This window comes from Canis aureus, chromosome 17 (genome assembly GCF_053574225.1).
Source record: "Canis aureus isolate CA01 chromosome 17, VMU_Caureus_v.1.0, whole genome shotgun sequence".
Taxonomy (NCBI): Eukaryota; Metazoa; Chordata; class Mammalia; order Carnivora; family Canidae; genus Canis; species Canis aureus.
Genome location: NC_135627.1, coordinates 59,756,897 through 59,771,858, shown reverse-complemented (window position 1 = coordinate 59,771,858; position 14,962 = coordinate 59,756,897). Strand labels below are relative to the sequence as shown.

At 44.7% G+C, this 14,962-nt stretch overlaps 1 protein-coding gene across 5 annotated transcripts in view; it reads right to left on the bottom strand.

Moving 5' to 3' along the window:
* Positions 1-14,640, bottom strand: part of LOC144288111 (uncharacterized) — a 57,157-nt gene extending 42,517 nt beyond the window's left edge. For all 5 annotated transcript variants that reach the window (XR_013356104.1, XR_013356103.1, XR_013356105.1 and 2 more), the window contains exons 1-2: positions 14,507-14,640; positions 3,834-3,979 (exon numbers count right to left, since the gene is read on the bottom strand). The gene's annotated coding sequence lies outside the window, so the exon portion shown is untranslated. The remainder of the gene's footprint in view (positions 1-3,833; positions 3,980-14,506) is intronic.
* Positions 14,641-14,962: the final 322 nt, after the last annotated feature.

Below are 14,962 nucleotides of genomic sequence, written 5' to 3'. Positions count from 1 at the left end.
TTTTTCTTGAATGAATGTTCCCTGGATTAAGGATCCAAGAAGCTCAATAAACCACAAGTAAAATACACACATACAGATTCCAAGGCACATCATAATCAAGCTGCAAAAAACCCAATGATAAGGAGAAAATCTTTAAAGGAACCAGAGAAAAGAGACATATCACCAACACACTAATAATTAAAAATATCACTGATTTCTCATCAGAAACAATGTGAACCAAGAGACAACAGACTATCATCTTTAAAGCACTAAGAGAAAAGCTGTAACCTACAATTCTATAACCAGCAAAAATATCCTTCAAAAATGAAGGCAAAATGAAAGCACAGACAAAATAAAGCGAAAAATTCATTGCCAAAGACCTTCAAGTGGAAGATACAATGTGAGTAATCTCATCTTTTTATTTATTAATTCATTAAAAGGTAATTGATTATTCAAAGAAAAATCAATTGCAATGTATTATATGGTTTATAACATCAATATCTGGTGTCAGGGTCCCCCTCGGCCTGTGGAACTCTTTTAATCCAGTGTGGCATGATAAACTGACATATGTTCCCAGGTGAGATCACAGATGAGAACAGAGACACCAGGCCTGCATTTGAGCCTAACCAAACTAAGCAAAAACATTTCATGACAAGCAGATGTACTATCTGACAACCCACATTCACCTTGTTCTTCTCAAGTCTTTGCTCCCCTTTCCCTCTCTCCTCCGCTTGAAATGACCTAATCTACCTATCTCTGCCTATCCAAAATCTGACTTTCTTTCAGGATCCCATTCATATCCTTCCTCTGTCATGAAGCTTCTCTTGACGCCCCAAAGACACCTAGCTAGTTAGTGGCAGTGCTAGAATTAGAACTTGGTCCTCCTGATACTTCAGTGTTCTTTATACCATATCAATTGTTCTCAAAGCTTTTCAGGTGGTGGGGTACATAAAAGTAATGATATTTTTGAAATCTTGATATTCAAATTTTTTTAAGTTAATGTGCTATGTTTAATCAGATACTCTCTTACACTAGACTCTAGCAGAGATCAGATATCAAAGCTTAAGAAAGTATTATTGGAATAAAAAAAATAATGCTGGGAAAATTCTTCTTCTTAAAATCAAGAAAAGGCACTCATTTTTTCAACATTTTAGTAGCAAAGTGGGTTGGTCCTGCCTAAGGAAGATCCACACTCTGCAGAGCAATTTGAATGGTGTCGTGCCATGTGCCATCCTGAAATTTTACTTTACTCTCCGTGAAAGTCTCCAAGCAACATTTTAACTAGGCTACCTTCATCCTGATTTCCAAAGGGGGTTTGTAGAAAAATTATTTCTCCAGGCTCATATTGCTTTAAATAGAGTAGACTTTGTAATTGGGCAATGTCTCATTTTAGAACAAGGATACCCAGATTTATGGCCTAGGACATAGCTCATCCCATTATTCTAGATATAAACTCCTAGATATTCAGCAGAACTCTCTAATCTCAGCATGCTTTCTATAATATGTCTCTTAACACATAGAGTCGGGCTAAACTGAGAAAATCTAGACACGGAAGAGGCAAGCCATTTCCACAGACATCATCTTCCTATGGCACAAATTAAGGATCCTGATACTGAAAGTCTGGCTCTACTTAGAGCACATGTGGATCTCTAGGGGTTTGTGAGGTCCTCCAACACCTCGTGGTGCTTGGTACCAAGAGAGGTGCTGAAGTATTCGCAGCTCATCCCTGAAAGAAGTCCACTGTTCTCACCAGAGGTCCAAGGACTCACATGTCACACCTCTGAGAGGTGCAGGATGGTTAAGCCATAACCGGCTCTGAGAAAAAGGGACTCCATGTTCTCCCGTGGAGGAGACAAGGACATAGGGGCCAGGCTGGTTCTCCAGGGTAACTGGGCCCTCGAGGAAAGCTACTGCCTCGGCACCCAGCAGTTTTCAGCCGTAGGGATAAAGCTGGCCTTAGTCACCATCAAAGGCAGAACCAGAGGAAATGAGTCTAAATCTCACCCAGAGAAATCTAAGTTAGACAAAAGGAATAATCTGTGAAGATTGTTAGCAGGATACAATGCCCATGAGCCTGCCGAGCATTTTAAAATTAGTCATCTGTCTTCACCAGTGGCTGTGACTAATTAAAAATCGTATCACCATATCCAGAAATGTAAAGTGGCTACAGCCACAGCCAACTTCAAGCATATATTCCTATGTCTCAGGAACTGATTAAAAAAAAAGTCTTGTTCAGCCCAGAAATGGTTCCTGGGATATTTCTATACAATCCAAAAAATTCAGGAATTTACTTTCAAGTGACTATTGAAATAAAATTTTGTGAGCCAGGCAAGCTACATGAAGATAAATAAGCCAGAGGGTTTTTTTTTTAACTGTGTTTATTCAAAATTCACTAATATCAAGACTAAAATTCAAAATTCACTATATAGCAAGACTAAACTTACAAAGATACCTCACCATCATATAATATTATACAGCAACCAGCTTTCACAAAATAGTCCAGCTCCCAATCGGTAATGAGTAATTTTGGAATTCAAAAGTGCAAATTGTTCTTTGGCTAAAAATAGTAGAAAATCGCAGTCCCTTAAATACAGAGTAATCTCTCATGATCTCTTTAATTTATTGCACTTCTTGTGACCAACAAAAACCTGCTGAATACCTATTATATGTCTATTATGTGTAAAGCTTTTTATAAGCATCACACTGGACGTTTAAAGAGAAGGAAAAAAAAGTTCAGGGGAAAAAAAAGACCCTCAAAGACTTTTTAAACCATTCTGACATGTTTCGAACATTGCCTCGCACGTCTTAGACGTGAGAATGTGATTGAGCTGGGTGGCCGCGGTCCTCCTGTCATCCTGAGAACTCGCCTTCCCCACCCTCGGGGCCTGAGGCCGAAGCAGCCGGTTAGGCCTGCGACCCCAGCTCACACGAGTGTGCCCCGCAGCCCCAGCCTGTGCCCCTGCAGTCTACGGGGGGGTGAGGGGGAGCAAGGCCGGGGTTGGGGGGCAGAGGTGCCCGGAAGGCCCGGAGGCCTGGGGGCCGCACGGTGACCTCAGGCCCAGCAGAGGAAGGGGGCAGGGAGAGAAAGCAGAGGCCAAGAGGGCACAGAAGGCAAAGGGAGAAAAAGAGAGGGAGGAAAGGAGAAGAAGGGCCTGAGGAGAAGCGCCCAGGGCCCCCCGCTGTCCCCTCTGTCCCTGTCCCTGGGGCAGCCAGCCAGCCCAGTGTCCCCATGACTAACCAGTAATCCTTGGCCAGACGACCGCAGACTTGTGCCTATTTGATTGCTCACTGGACTCCCTTCCAAGAGCTTTGCACTTTTTCATTCCACAGGGGAAAACTTGACGGGAAGTGACTTGCCCAAGAACATAGGTGGAGGCGTCCCCTGCCACCTGGACTCAGGCCGGCCGGCCTGCCCTGGGCAGTGCTCCCACCTACAATAATCGATGGCGTTTAAAGTCCTTTAGGACCCTGAGAGCCACATTTAATTATCCTAGGCATTTACTGAATTTTCTTTTTTTAAATTTTTTAAATTTATTTATTCATGAGAGACACAGAGAGAGGCAGAGACAGAGGCAGAGGGAGAAGCAGGTTCTCCGCAGGGAGCCCAATACGGGACTTGATCCCAGGACCCCGGGGTCATGACCTGAGCTGAAGGCGGCGCTAAACCGCTGAGCCACCCGGGCTGCCCTATCCCACAATTTAAATGGTATTAACAATAAAAGAAAACCTTTTTTATTCTCGAAAGCAGTTGTATGACTCCAGCTGAGAGCTCCAAAATAAGCAAGACTCATCTATGATTAATAAAAAAAAATCAAGATACCTGTTGCAGTGGGCGTGAGGGCAGGAGGACTCACCGAGAAGGAGTGAGAAGGGAACTTTCTGGAATGAGAGTAATGTTCTACCTCCGAACAGTGGTCCGGTTCCACAGCCGTATGCACTTACCAAAGCCTCTCCAGCGACACAGTTCAGATGTGTACATTTCTCTGTATGTGTATTTCACCTCATAGGGGAAAAAAAAAAACATAGAAAATAATTGACTCTGGTTAAAGATAATGCATGCTGACGTGTCCAGGAATGAATGTCTTGATGCCTGCAACTTACTTTGAAATGTATCCCCAAAAGGAGATGTGTTAATAAATAGACAGATAGGCACGTGGAGATCTACATGTGAAGAAGCAAGTACGGCAAAAATGTTAGCCATGGAGTCTAAACGGTGGGCATATGGTTGTTCACTATCAAACTCGTTCAACTTTTCTGCAGGTTTGAAAATCTTATAATAAAATGTTGGTAAAAAAAAAAAAAAAGAAAAAGAAAAAGGATTTGATGATTGTTACTGGATGTGAGATATTCAGGTATGTCCTTACGAGGACAGGTGTTAGACGTGATTTTAATATCTCTATGATACATATATGTAATACACCTATGGTAAGGGTGTATATGCTGCAGACACACACACACACACAATCTGTGCCCTATAACAAAATAATAGAGTGATTAAAAAGACATCAGATGGGGCTCCTGGGTGGCTCAGTCAGTTAAGCATCCGACTCTTGATTTTGGCTCAGGTCACGATCTCAGGGTCATGAGATCAAGTCCCACACTGGGCTCCTGGCTCAGTGGAGAGTCTGCTTGAGATTCTCTCTCTCCCTCTCCTTCTGTCCCTCCCCCACACACACACACACCTCTAAAATAAATAAATAAATCTTTAAGAAAATGATAAAGTAAAAAGATAGCCTACTAAAAAATAAAATAAATTAAAAAATAAATAAAATAAAAAAAAAGATAGCCTACGACTTAACAGCATCAGACAGATTTTATTACATGCACAAGCAGGCTTTTATTAACATGACACATGGACTTTTATCTGTTAATTCTGTTTGACATGGAAAAAGCACACAGAGAAGTATACTGAGCACCAGCCATGGCGACAAATATTCTAGGACACTGCAATATAGTGTTATATGTGGGGTGAGAGACAAAGCTCCTCCATGTCTCTCCTTGCTTGTCAACCCCTATATGACATTTCCACGTTACCAGCTCCTTTAGATTCGACTGGAAGAAGCAGCAATTGTAAAACTAATGAAGTAGACAGATGAAAAGACAGATGAGGGGGGAGGGGATAAGCTCTTGCTGAATATTAAACATGTGGCCTTTATTGTCGCCGAGTATGTATCCTATGTAGAAAGTCAGCTACAAAGAAAAAATGAATAATGAGCAGAAATAAGTACTAAGGTTCTGCTTATGAATTCTATTATTATAAAAAAAATAATGTGGTCTTTATTTATGACTGTCCCTCCTCCTAAATAATTTGAGGTGCTTGCAATAAACATATATGCAATAATCAAAAATCTAAGTTAAGAAGAGAGCATCAGGAGCTTCTTAGTGGTAAGAGGTTTATAATAAGATTAAATTAGGTACATTTCCAAAAGGTTCTTTCCTGTTTTTCTGCAGCATGCTTCCTTAAACTCACTAGCGTTTTCTAGGGGTTCTGGAGGTTGTGTTTGGCTTCTGTTGGTTTCTCATGGGCACCAACCAGCCTCTTCAAATCAGAAGTCTGGTAGTTCAAATCAGACCCACATTTACTCCAATAAAATGGTTTTTTTTTTAAGATTTTATTTATTTATTCATGAGAGACACAGGCAGAAGGAGAAGCAAGTTCCCCGGGGGAAATCTGATGCAGGACTCGATCCCAGGACCCCGGGATCATGACCTGAACCAAAAGGCAGATGCTCAACCACTGAGCCCCCCAGGTGCCCCCTAAGATGCCTTCTTCTTGAGAGCAGTCCAGATGCTCAGACAAATAGAAACCACCGGGTAAGATGAAAAGCCCTTCCTTCCCCCACAGTCTGCTTAATGCCAAAATTTCAAATGTACAAATTACGTGTGCAAATGAGCCCAGGAACACTAGGTCCAAAATATGAGAAAGAAATGGCTGCTTTTGGCGCGCCAGGGGATAGTGCTGGACTCACTGAGTTAGTCTACCCTGGCTCATACATTGGAGACTCCAGTAAAGACATCCCAAAATTTATCCTATCATCTGACACTTAGCAATATTAAATTACATTTGTAAATCAGTTAAGCAAGTGATTTTCGGCTTCAAATTACACAACTATTCTAAGAAGAATGACCCATGAAGAAAAAGTTCTTACCATCTTCATCCGATAAGACGTCAGCACCATAGGATTATCATATCAGATGAAATATGATACAGCATGATACGCAGACACCGTGGGGGGAAGGATATCACATGTTATCACCTCCAACAAAGGAACAGAATTTAGAGAAAACTGGTCCTTGTCCTATGAACCCAGATACACAGAGAGATGACTTTCAAGCCTCCTGTGATGGGTTGAATGGGATTCCCCCAAAAATCTGTATGTCGATGTCCCAACTCCCAGTACCTCAGAAGTTCCTCACAACGTGACCCTTGCTGGAAACAGGGTCATTGCAGGTGCAATTAATTAAATTAGATGAGGTCATACCGGAGTGGATGGGGCTCTAACCCAGTGTGACTGGTGTCCATATGAAAAGTGGAACCTTAGACATGGAGACAGACGGGCACAGAGAGAAGACAAATGCGAAGATGCACAGAGAGAAGGCAACCGCCAGGAGGCTAAGAAAGACAAGTATGGAACCAGTATCTCCCTCACAATCCTCAGAAGGAACCAACGCTGCTGACATCTTGGCCTCAGACTTCTGGCCTCCGGAATCATGAGACAATAAATCTCTGTCGCTCTAAGCCACTTGGTTCGTGGCACTTGTTTACAGCAGCCCTAGCAAACGGGGACATTTATCTACGCCCCCTTAACACCAGAAAGAAGGCATAAGGCACTAAAAAATAAAAGGGATTCCCTTTCCAAATCCCTTCCCTTCTTTGGAAATATAAAATGTTAAACTATGGAAATTAAGTCATAGCATCAGGTATTTGATTAGGGCCCGAGACAGAAAAATCCCCATCGTGAGAGAACGAAACGGCCTCCCCGTAGATCTATACAGTGAAAGAGCTGAGGTCTGGCCTAGGCCTATCCAGAGACAGTCATTCTTGCCCTGTGCTATCTTTGGCAAACTTTCACCTCTCTTCCAAACCCTCATCCGCCTTCCCCCCCACCACCCCCATCCCTTCTCTGGCCCTCAGACACTAAAGGCCCAAATGCCACCTCCCGCCGTAGTCCCCACCGCCTTACCTTATCCAAACCCACCCTCCTTTAGAGAACCACATCCAGAATGCACCTTCCTTCCCCCTCCTGGCTCCACAAACAACACCCCCAGAATCAGGGGTCCCTGCTAGGCTTTCAGAAGAAAGCAATCTGAGTACCTAAAGCATTTTACACAAGCGCGCATAGAAGATAGACGCCTGAGGAGTTTATAAAGCAAACATCCCCACCTGACAGATGGAATGTAAGGCAAATAATTTCAGTAGGATGCATTTGGGGTGTTACTTGGTAATCCTGGGAAATTCACGGCTCAGGGTGGCTGGCTTTTCAGGAGAGCCACTGAGAGGTATTGAGGGAAGAAGGGGATCAATACCCCAAGTGGAGGCCTTGGGGGGGTGCTGGGGGGGGTAATGGAGGCCATGCAGACAAGAGAGTGACAAGAAGACTCGATACCATCCTCTACCTAACACAGAGGGAAGAACTTGACTGGCACTTTGGCTCTCAAGTGCTTTCAGATGTGATGATAGCAGTGGCCTCGTTGGGCATTCTCCGCGTCTCAGCCACCACCTTCAGCGCTTTTTAGGTATTAACTCATTTCGTCCTTATCACTTTTTACACATGATGAAATAGAGATACAAAAAGATTAAATTCATCATGTCTACATGACTAACTTAGCAGCTGAGCTGGGACCAGAGTGTAGGTCTTCTGACTTCCAATGAAAAGAAAAAGATTTTGTTTGTCATCAAATCGTTGACTTAGAAGGGCTATTTAATGTGGTTGTAGAGTCTCTAGACCCAGGAATATTGAAAATAAAGACTCCTCTCTTCCAGACTAAAAAGTGAGTGCCAGGATCCCTCTGATAAGTGGAAACACAGAGGCCCAGAAGGGCTCAGTGATTTGTCTACTCGGGAAACAACCAGTATCCAAACCCATGCACACACGCCAACGCCCCAGGCTCCTGCTCCAACCACCGCTCTGTGCAGGGAAACCGCCTAGCGACGTGGGGTATGATTATTCCAGCAACAGCATACAGCAGTATGTTGAAGCCTCGGCCGGCCCACCTGACGTGGAGCAAGTGTTGTCACCTGGATGCCCACGGCAGGCCCGGGAGGCTGTGACAGGCCAGCGCCGGAGCCACCAGCCACACCTGTGGGGCCAGGCGGGTCCTCAGGTGTCACTCTACCGACAGCGAGGGGTCACTCCGGGGGCCCAGCTCCTGGAGCTGCGTTGAAATGACTAAGCAAACCTCCAAGTCTGACTTTGGCCCAGACAACCCAGGCGGTTCCCCGGGGGTGAGATGCCAACTGTGCCTTTCCGCTGTGTCCCATGGACAGGATCACAGTCGAGGGCTTAAGCACAGAACCCCGAGGCCTCCTCCTGCCCCCCCGCCGGGCTTCCCCAGGGGCTCCCACGCAGCCCGTCTGAACTGCCACATGAACATAGTTTATTTCCAAACAGAAGGAAAAAAAAAAGTCATCCCTAAACGTCTGCTCTCCTTCCAGGATTTAAAAGGCCTGATGTAAGAAAGTAAAAATAACAAAATTTAATGTGTGAAAATCTAGTGGGTTCGATGCTTCCCATAGCCTGTTTTGCCATAAACGCTTGCTGAGCGGGGCCTTCTTCGCTCCAGGAAAGCGGGGTGCCCGGCTGGCCAGGGCCTGGGTCGCAGGTCTCAGCAGACAGGGCAGCTCTGCAAATGTCACACGTGTGCACACACGCACGTGCACCCGTACCGTGTACACATGCTCTTGTCCTACACGATCCTTCTAGTGATGACCAACCAACCACACGGAACAGCGTGAGTCTGCCCGGGGACAGAGCGCGCCCAGAGCCTCGGGAACAGCCAGGCCAATGCAGCAGGCCCACGGACGGGGCTGCTGATCCTCCACTTCTGGAGCCCTGAAGCCACCTGCACGCGAGGCCGAGTCCACCCCAACCCCACAGGCACCACCGTTGGCTGCCCACAAGCTGGATGATCTGAAGAGCAAAGACAAGAAAGGACAAGGCCTCCCCCGCAGAAGATGGGAGCAGCACTGCCTCAGGGACGGTACGGCCCCCAGGACGGGAGCCCCAAGGGCTGGAAGAGGGGCTGGGAAAGGAAGAGAAAGGAGTAGGGGAGAGACAAGGGACACCTGCTCCTGCCAGAAGGTGTAGGGTCTCTCCCAAGGAAGCTCTCCGTGGGGAAGGAGTTAATGAGTTGGATCTAGTCACAGCCCCGACCCTTATTCTCTACCAAGCGGAAAAGCAACCACCCAAATCCATAGTGATCCTGGGTAGACTTCACCTGGGGAAGACCAGAAAGGAAGAAGGCCCTAGAAAAGGGAGCAATGACCACCATGCCTTCATTCCCGGGGGAGCGGAGGGGGACGGGGAGGAGGAAGGAGAAGAATCCTGAGAGGCAGGATGAGTATGGATGGATTGGCCTTGGGATCCAGCCGTGAACAAACCTTTGAGTGACTGGAGGTAGCACATTCCTCGGGCCCATGCGTGAAAGGGCTGTCCCCCTTCGCTCTCCATTGTCTTCTCCAAATCACCGCTGTGGTCTTTCCTGAGGATCCTCTTCTTTGAAGCCTGTGCTATTCTGAAACACCAGCCTCTTCCATTCCCTCCCCCAGGGTGCCTGAAGGCGTTGGCCTCGGGCTCTACGTCTTTCTCTCCCCTGGAGTCCTAACCTCAGCGTTCGTGTCGATGACCCAGCCAGTCTGACGTCCTCTGTATTCACAGAGTGCCAGACGTCCTATCTGTAACTTTGCATCATTACCTGTAACCCTCACAATAGATCTGTAGGTAGGCCACAGCACCCTTATTTAGAGACAGCGGGAGCTGGGCCTCGCAACCATGCTGGTCGGACTCCCAAGTTCATGTCCTCCTCTCTCTACAACACTGCCTCAGAATGCATCTAACATGTAAAAATGTAAACCCGAAAATCCCGCTCTCTGACCCTACATTCTTACCTTGCTACTTCTCCCATTAAACCTCTTCCCCCACCTCATCAAATGTCCAACCTGTCAACCCCGGCCTTTACTCCCAGCTTATCAACCCTTCCTGACACTTCTTCCTTCCATACCTGTGGCCAGAGGAAATGCCAGGAAAATCCCTCATGAAATTGTTCCTTTGGCTCAATGCCCACATAATGAACCCTCTCCCTTTGATCACCAGACTACTGATTAAATTAGTGAAATCCTCTCGGCCTAGAATTGTAAGCAATGTTATGATGGTGATGTAAGTGCCGGTTTGAACTTTTAATAAGTGTGTTAGATTGCTTGGAACCAGGTGGAGAGAAAACAGCTGATGGCAGGTGGCAATTGATAAGAACCATGGCTATTCCCAGTTAGCCTCGTAAAAATGAGGCCCTGTGCTTTCCCTTGAGCCCCGTGGGGCTCTTGATCTAACAGGAGCACACTCTCTGACCATGATGTCACTGCTGGCATGATCTGAAAGACATGCTGTCTCTTTCCATCCCGAAGACAGTGACTCAGCACTCCAGGGGTCCGTAGGTGGCTGAAAAATATCTCCTTCCCTTTACCATCCATCAGCATACACCCACCACCCCTGAATGCGAGGGAAAGTAAAATGTGACCTTCACTAGGGACCTCCCTCCCTCTTCTCCAGAACCAGGGTTTGCCAGGAAGGTCGGAGAGTGGATGAAATGGACTTTGGCAGTGTGATGCGCAAGCCTATGCACACCTGTACGTTCTTCATCTCTAGGTACGACAAAAGCGTAAGCAAACAGGACGTAGGTGTCCGACGAGTTCTGAGCCTGCGGGTAACACACACGATGAGGCCTGCTCAATCCCCTCAACGATGTTCTCATCAACATCTCCGTTCTCTTGCCCCGTTGTCCTGTCCTACTGTCCCCTCTCCTGACAATCCCCAGAAACTCTCTGATATTTCCCCGACTCTGAGAGTCCTGGAACTACTGGAGAGACTCACAAAACCAGGTTGATTACCAAAATTACAAATTTAAGAGCTCCAATCTCTGCCCTCCCCTAAATATCCCTCTACTGCGTTTCCCTTTAGCAGCACCTCCAAAGCTGTCCCACAATTTTCAAGTTCCTTATCCCAACCTTAGCCCCTTTATCCTAAGACAACATTACTGCCTAAATTCCAAACACACACACACAAAACTGTCATCCACAACTTCCATTCCTTCTACCTTTCAGGTTTTATTCCTACCCATCTTCCCCATTTCCTTCTCATTTAAAAAGAAAAGTATCCTAATCCTTTCCAGGACTAGTCACCTCACCCACATTTTGATCCCACCCTTGCCTTCCCTTTCTGAGATGTTTCATCAGTTCTTGAGTCTTCCCCATCCAAACAGTCAATAAGCAACGGTCAATAAAGCCTCCCCTCAGTCCCACCTCGTCCTCAAACCACCACCCTGCTGTGGCTACCCTCCATTCACAGCCAAGCCGTAGTTTTGCTCCCAATCCTGCTTCCATATCAAAATTCCCCTGGAAAAAAAAATCAGCATTTTCCAGCATGTCAAACCCGGTTTTCAGTTCTCATCTAATTCTTCCCTGAAGAGAAGAAATGTGTGGGAAATATCAGAAAGGGAGACAGAACATAAAGACTCCTAACTCTGGGAAACGAACTAGGGGTGGTAGAAGGGGAGGAGGGCGGGGGGTGGGAGCATGGGTGACGGGCACTGGGGGTTATTCTGTATGTTAGTAAATTGAACACCAATAAAAAATAAATAAAAATAAATAAAAAATAAAAAATAAAAAATAATAATTCTTCCCTGAAGTTATCCCACGTGAGTTAAAAGCAGGAACAGTTTCCACCAACTACACAGTTTGACTTTGCATTGAATTACTCAACCGTGGCCTCGGTTTCCTCACCCTTAAAATGGAGAGTATACGACTAGTGGCTCCTTGCGTATAAAGCTTATTAGCTAGCTTCATAAACGAAGAGGTGGAATTTGAAGTACTGGAAAGCTGGATTGGAAGTCAGGAGAACAGGGATTTAATCCCAGCCACGGAATCTTTATACATAACAAGATCTCTGGGTCTCATTGTTTAAACCGACTGGGTGATCATGAGGGCCCTTTCTGCCCTAAACATTTCTGTGAGACAAGGAGTTTGGTGAAAGACGATTTTATTCTTTTTCACCTCCAATTTTATTTCTAGTACCCAAAAGGATTCAAGGATTTTATTAATTGCAACTTGAGAAAATGCACAAACGAGTACTATGTGAGCAAACACATGTAATAAGGGCTTCAGGGAAAGGGAAGAGCAACATTAGCAGGAAATTCGAAGGAGGATGAACACGTAAGACTCCAGTGGACCCTAAAAGACAGGGAGGATTGTAACTGACGTAAAAGAGGAGGAAAAGACTTCTGAGTTTGAGAAGCAAAACAACAAAGGCATGGAGTGATCTAAGGTGCACCAGGAACAACTCCCCAACACAAGTGTCCTTGTCTACAGGTTCCAAATGTCAGTAAAAGGTTTCGAAGTTACTGTTAAACCATAAATATGTTGTTATTTATAACTAATAAAAATGAATATGACCTACTCTCTGCAGCCATTTAAAGTAATTTGTAGAAAAATGGTTAATAAAGGATGCACCCCATGGGATTAGTGGTGGTTGTCTCTAGGCAACAGTTTTTAGTGACTTTTATTACGATTATCTATATTTTCTAAAATGAACATGAGTTGTTATTCATAACCAGAAATAGTAAAAGCATATTTAAGGTTTTAAATGCAATTAAGGGGGTGGTGACATCTTAAGCCATTAACAATTAATAGTAGGAAGGACCGGTTGACAGAGGGTTGGGACTCCGTTGAAGACACAAGTGCCAGGGGCACTGAGAAAGCTGTTGCAGAGATAGCAAAGCATTGGCAAAATTCTTTGCCTACTTCCTAAACTGGTCCCTGTAACAGTATATTTTAACCTATTAAAGACCATTTTATTTTTTTTTACCTCCAATTTTATTTCTAGTACCCAAAAGGACTCAAGGGTTTTATTAATTGCAAAAGATATCTTTTTAAGTCCTGACATATCAAGGGTAAAGGGTAATGCAACCACTCATTCTTTTTCAGTGACAAATGTCTGTCTGTTATTCTTCACTTCAATCCTTTTACTCTCAGATCTGTGGAGCGTTGGAGTCATTAATGGAGTTCTGGGAAGTAAAAGGCTGGGCAGGATGACTCATATGAATAAGCATGATGGGGATAATTTTTATGCCTACAGATGTATTTTTAATTCATTCTCTCCTATTCAGCTTTCAGGCGGCCTTTTCACCAGGATGGCCTCAGAGAAAGGGAAAAGGCAACTCCTTCCTCAGGGAGGAAGACAGCATTTAGAAATATTTCCTACCACACACAAGGGGGAATTAAATGGTGACCTCAAGTAAGAGACATAAGCCAGGAGACGAGCATGGCATGGTTTCTTTGCCTTAGGCCTAAATCTCAACAGGAGCCTTATGAGGTAGAGGCTAAGGGAAATGTCAAAAGTAGAGGAGTTTCTGTCCCACTTCCTCTAAAGGACTCCAGGAGGAAAATGCATCCCAGAATGACTTCCACACCAACATGGAGGAGTCTCATGGGAGGAAAAATGATGTGAGTAGAAGAAATAAGGTCTGTAGTAACACCCCTAAGTCTTCCTCTGCTCACAAACGTCAAGGAAGGAATCCACGAGTCAAGTTATCCGGGGAAGACCAACCATAAGGACCTTATAAGAATAACAGAGACCCAAATTCACAGGAAGCAGATACCAAAGGACTATCAGTGACCTGAAGATGAGTGACACTGGTGTGGAGAAGGGAGGAGCACAAGGGCCTAAGCATGTGTGGAATTGAGGCCTCCTCTCTGCTCAAAACTTAAAGTCAAGTAAGACCCACAGAGCTCCAGTAAATGCTTAACAAGAGACTCTTCCTAAGGAAAAAGCCCCCATTTGTAGCACTCGGAGATTTCTATGGTATGAATGCTCCCACCAAGGCCGACTTCAAGCTACCAACATTATACCATTGACCTTAGAGTTGGGATAGATGAGATACATGGCAGTGTACTATTACATGGTATTTCCACTTACAGATACCATAGACATAAATAACTCCAATCGTACAGATAATTGTCAAATGTAGTTCATAATTAGGAAATGATGAGTTTTGAGGATTAAACTTTCTTTTTAATATTACTTATTTAATTGCAAGCTTTTAGTTGTCAATAAAGACTGTATATAAAAACTGACTTGCAAAACTCCCAAAAGTTAAGCAATCAAAAAAAAAAAAAAATTAAACAATCCATTCTGAAAAGTCAGTGCAAGCCAGCTGAGCATGCCACTGCTTACGAACTCCTACCCATTTCCTCCAAACGTCATCTTGGAGAGGTACAGGGCAAGTGGAAGGAAAAATGAACAACTGAGTCACTTACCCAAAGTAAATTATCACTAACTGATAAATGTTAGTGTCTACTACCACTGCCTCTGCCATCATATCCAACCTCGGAAACTCAGGAAGAAGGTAAAATCAAGTTACAAAAAATATAAAGAAATTATATTCTCTTTGCACATCTTAGAATTTTTGTGTGTAACAATCAGAAATTCTATACCAAGTAATGGAATCCTCCAGTGACAGGAGCTTACGTGGGTGGGGATATGTTTCTCTCATATAACAAGCAGTTAGACCTGTGCTTCATGGTCACAAAATGGCTGCACCAGCTCTAGGCAACACATTCACATTCAAGCCAACATAAAGAGACAAAAAGCCCAGCAATTTCTGTACCTTTTCATCGGGAGCACAAAAACTTTCTCAGGAGGCTGCCTTCTCTTGTCCCTCCACACTTCCTCCCAGGGGACTTTTGTGGCTGAAGTCTTACTGGACAGAACTA